Source organism: Pongo abelii, chromosome 1 (genome assembly GCF_028885655.2).
Source record: "Pongo abelii isolate AG06213 chromosome 1, NHGRI_mPonAbe1-v2.0_pri, whole genome shotgun sequence".
Taxonomy (NCBI): domain Eukaryota; kingdom Metazoa; phylum Chordata; class Mammalia; order Primates; family Hominidae; genus Pongo; species Pongo abelii.
In genome coordinates, this window is record NC_071985.2 from 50,800,777 (window position 1) to 50,806,509 (window position 5,733).

The following is a 5,733-nucleotide window of genomic DNA, read 5'->3' on the forward strand; positions in this document are numbered from 1 at the left end:
ATTACTATGTGCTAAAATTACCATAGTAGTCATTTATAGTATGACATTGTTGAGGTCTTAAGTAACAGTCAAAAAATGCACTTTCCAAGGAATATGATTAGCCCAGAGAGTCATGAATCTGTCAGATAACCCAAGAGAGTGAGTGTATATTGGAGATTCTTACATATTAATCATAGTTTTACCTGAAAGTTTCTCAGCTCTGCTAATTTAAGTCTGAGAAGTCAAGAAATAACACATATCAATCAGAGGAGCTTTATCCCAGAGATATTTGTGAACAAAAATGTACCTTTTCGTGAACTGCATCCTTAGAGGCTTGTACCTTCTTGGTATTAAGCAAATTGATATCATGGTTATATAATGTTGCAGGGAGGCAGAGCGCCATAAAGATGTATTCATTATAAAGAACAAAACCAGATAAACAGGTCTTCTTTCTGTTTTGCCATTTGGGCAGTACATCACAAAAGCCTCCCCTGTTTTGTGCTTAGTGAAAAAAATAACAATAAGAATGACTAGTATTCATAAAATACTTATACAGTTCCAATCACATTTAATGATTTAATAATTAAATTTGATGTTAATCCAATTATCAGATTTAATTCATATAACCACCCTGTGTATTTAATACTGTCATCAGTCCCCATTTTAAACCATGAGAAAGGGAGGCTAAATAGCTTTCTAATGGTGGCACACTCAATGAGTGGTAGATCGTGGACTTGAACTGGGGTATTTGCTGCCAGAGTACAATAACTAACCACTATGCTCTATAGCAATTTGGGGCATAAACCTTTAGTTAACCTTAGCCTAAGAGAGAAAATGCTGAAATCAGCTATATGTGAATGTGTCTTAGTAGGACAGAGGCCAGGTTTCTTTCAAGGAAGATATAACAATAGGACTTAGTCCATGTAGAGAACTTCCTCTGTGAACACCACAAGCACATTTTAAGCAGTAATGAAGAGTAAGGGCTGAGATCCTGGGTTTGACTAGCAGGTCTACTGCTCACCACCTATGTGACAATGAGAAATTCTTCTAACTTCTCTAAGTTTCAATTTCTTCACTATTTACTTAAGGTAACAATAGTATTTATTTCATGTTTGAAGAAGCAATACAACTTTCTCATTTTTAATATTTTAAAAAATAATGCATAAGTATTAAGAGGCACACATCATTAAGTCCATTTGACAGAAGAAAAAACTGGGATGTAAAATGTCCATTAAATTCAGTAATTTCTGAACTGTAAATCTATGTTTTTCCTCCTAAAATGTGTAGCTTATTATAAACACTCTTTTCAATCTGAATTTTCAAAAGCTACAATTAACTGTTAGGTGATAATAAATTCACTGTCAATGGGGACGTTGATTTATGTCATGGGGTCCATCTAGCAAAGAAGTGGCATTTAGTTAAAATATGAGCTATGTAAGCATCTTTCCTGAGCCTGAGATACCGTGACTTGATGACCACTAAAATATCTGACCATCCATGGCTTTGATTCCTTGGAAGGTTTCAGATTCTATTATCATGCTTCTTCATGTAAGTAGAAAACAGGTGTTATAGTGTCTTTCTCTGTGGCCAGTTACCTTAGTTGGTTATTTCATGTTTCTAATTACATTGAATTATTGGGTTCAGGGCAATGTATTTATTACACTGTGAGCAAGTAAGCTTTGTGTTCTACGACCCTAGGGTAAATCCTTAAATTCATCAAGATTCCTTGAAATGCAAGTATGGATAAATGAACTCCAATCCATTTCCAATTCTGGGAACCAGACTAAGATATATGCACTAATAAAGGCACTCTGGTAACTTTATTTTTTATTCAAAAAATATTAATCCTTGGGTAGAAACAGCTCATAACAAAAAAAAGTGCTACATTTTGCAGAAGGTCATTAAAGTGTTATTAGTCCTAATGTTGGATCTCCTTTCCTAAAATCTGAAATAAACTTGCAAGTTCTGAATTGATACTTAATCTACACCTGCTATGCTAAGTGAGTTTATTTTTAAACTGAATGTATGATTGACTGAATGAATGAATGAACAAATAGATAAATAAAATACCCACACTAGAACACAACTTTTAATTTAATTTACCATTCTAATACCCTCTGCTGCCTTTCGCAGGCATTATAAATATGTCAGACTGAAAGTTGATTCAAGAAAAAAACAGAATTCTCTTTGAACTATTTTATTTCAACTGTGTATTCTCTCACATGTTATGTGGAGTTTATGTAATTTTGTTTTTGTAGAATCAAGTCTCTCATGAGAGCTTTATTTTCTTTCATTTGCATTTATTTTTATGCCTTGTCCTTGCTATTTTTATGCTCAAAGGCCATACTCAGTTATCATTTCAAATAAACAAGGAAAGATCAACTTGAATGAACTGGAACAGAGAAGAGATGTGCACATCAAACAGCACTCAGCCATTTACCAAGATGTAGTGAAATAAAATTTGCTGTAATTTTTAAAGGTAATGAGAATAAGGTTTTAGTCAAAAAGGGGGAACAGATTCTTTGGATCAATGTGGAGGAAGGCTTTGAATGTTGCTCAACACAGATTTGTAAATTTTCTGAAAACATTATGAGACTTGTTTGCATTTTTTTTTAGCTCATCGGCTATCATTAGTGTTATTTTATGTGTGGCCCAGGACAATTTTTCTTCCAATGTGGCCCAGGGAAGCCAAAAGATTGGACATCCCTTTTTTAGATAAATCCTCACTGAGATTTTATGTAAATGAGAGTTGTAGTGACTCACAATGTTAGAAATAACATCCAACAACATATATGTTTCAACTTCCACTTCCAGAAATGGAGTAAATTTTATTGGACTTGCCCACCTTGCCACAGAATACTATCTTAAAATGGAATAAAATATGCAAGACAACACTTAAAAAAATTGGACAACAGAAAGGCAAGGCTGTGATCCTTGAAAGAAAGAAAAACATATAATGAACGATATATCCAACCCAGGTTTCTGCTTGAAGGAACTTTCCAGACTGCAGTGCAGGGGCGTAGACCCCAGATAGAGAACAGTGGTCCATTCTGGTAAAAGAAACAGAGATTGGAGTCTGGGATGATGAGACAGCTGGGATTTCTGGGTCAAGATATCAGTAAGGGGGAAACTACCCAGAATGGGAGCCCCCAGAAGTTTTCATGGGATTCCCTCTCAGGTTCTCTGCCAACAGATGATTTGACACACACAAGGCAGGCCTCCACAGGTTTAGCATAGTGTGGCTCCTGGGGGCAGATTGCTGAGTGAAGACACTCGATATTGTGCAGTGCTAGGAAAGGTGATTTCTGGCTCGTCTGGAGGGAACAAGCCTTGCTGAGCACCTTGGGGCATTCAGTTGAAACTTCAGAAATGTTACACCTTAAAAGTAAATACCACTCTCCGGCATAAGGGCTGAATCCCAGAACCAAGATCAAAACCAAAGTTTAGGGTTCTAACTTAACATAACCCATCACTTACTTATATTTCTATAGTTCTTGTCATTTTGCATACCAATTCGTAAGTTTTATTCATTCAGTAAATAATTTAACAAGTATTCACTGAGCTCCCATTATATACATTAGGGTACAATGGTAAGTACTTTCATGTTGTTCGGCATACATAAAACATGTCCTTGGTATTTGCCTTCTTTCTCATTCATTTAATCACTATCTGCCCACCAAAACCCAAAGCAATTTTTCTGAGCCACATCTCTGTATTTCAATTTGAATATAATTAATCTGAAACCACTATTCCCAAGCTAAAATGAATACAGCCATTATAATGGCAACTGGAAAACTCTGTAGCTGTGTTCAACTGAGAAATGAAAAACAATCATAAGTGAGCAGTTCAGGCATTGTTCATGTCTATAACTCATGCCTTATTTTACTATCATTGTTTCAGATTGTAAAAAATAGCCTTTTCCTTTCACTCTGAAATTATAAGATGAGAAATATAAACCAATGTTTTAATGCTATACCAGCTTTATAGTAACATAAACATGTTGATATTTTGAATTGATTCAAATACTTTTAGTCATCAAAGGGTATTTATTAAACATATTCAACAGTTTATAGAGTTATTTGATATATTCTTTCAATATGTACAAACATAAAAGGAACAGAAATGTAGAGCTTTTCTTAAAAGAATTTAAAGCATAGTTCACATGTCACAAGGATCACATTACTCTCCCTTAACATTTTCAAAACAGATATTTTTACCATTTTACAGATGGAAAAACTGAGATTCATTTTATTTTAAGTAATAAAATCCAGACTTCTCAGGCCCTGTTAGGCATACACTGGCTTCCAGCAAAGCAGCTCCTTGAATTTAAATTTTCAAAAGAGCTGTTTCCTATTCTAGGCTTACACACATTTGATGTTGAATTTCAAAAAAGCAAAAAGCTCTTTGTGTACGAGTTTCATTCTGGCAAACATATCAAGTGCATTTTGCCATAACATGGGATGAAATGGGAAAAATTGGAAAAGTTTATTAATTATCTACTTAATTGCAATGGTATGAAATAGAGTAGGAGACTCCTTATAATGCTGTAAAATATGGTAATACATTTTCATAGAAGAATAATAAACTAAAACTGCATAGAAATCAAATGAATTTCAATATCTGTTATTAGAAGAAATTAAAGTATGTCTACTTTATTGTAACAGTTCCCTAAATTTATCAAATGTTTATAATTTTGTACTGTATACTGATATTAAAAGATGATAAGGTTTCTAATATACACACATAATAAATCACAAGAAATTCTAACTTCTGGAAGCTATTGTATTAGCATTCAGCTCTAAACTTAAAAGAAAAAAAAGTAACAACAACCAAAATAAAAAACTCTGAGGCTTAAGTCTGCTAATCTAAAACTAATCAGTGACTATTTCTGAAACTATCTATCTAAGAAGGGACTCAGAGACAATTGCTTTTTGGGATTAGTGATATAAGTACTAAAAGTAAAGTAATATCTTTCACTTTTGAAATCCATGTGTCCCTTGGAAACCAGCGGGCCTGAAGCACCCTGACAATATTGGTGCTATACATGAAGGAATGATACCAACACTGAGCACCAAAAACAGAAATTTACATATTAGACTGATGATTCTCAACCAGGGGATGATTCTGCTCCCAGGAGACATTTGGCAATGCCTAGAGGCATTTCTGATTGTCACAGCTTGGGAGTGTACCTGACTTCTAGTGGCTAGAGACCAGGGAGGCTGCTAAACATCTGCTGAGAACAGGAAAATCCCCTACAACAAAGAATTATCTGACCCAAAATGTCAATATTGTAGAAGTTGAGAAACTCTGAATTAAACTAGTATTAATAGTAATCACAACTTTTGAAAAGCATTGAAGTAAACCTATTAACATGTGTCTTAGTTTGTATTGTACTGTTAGAATACCTGAGACTGGGTAATTTATCAAAAACAGAAATTTATTTCACACAATTCTAGAAGCTGGGGAGTCCAAGATCAAGGCACAGGCAGGTTTGGTGTCTTGTAAGGGGCCTGGTCTCTGCTTTCAAGAATGTAGTTTGAGCACTGCATCCTCCAGAGGGAAGGAATACTCTTGCTCATACCACGGAACCATGGAAGGGCAAAAAGAAGATGAGAGAGCGGGCAAGACAAGGCCACTTTTTGTAATGGCATCAATCCCGCCCATGAGGGTGGAGCCCCCATGGACTAATCACTTCTTAAAAGCCCCACTGTTAATACTTTCACAATGGCAACTAAATTTAAAACTGAGTTTTGG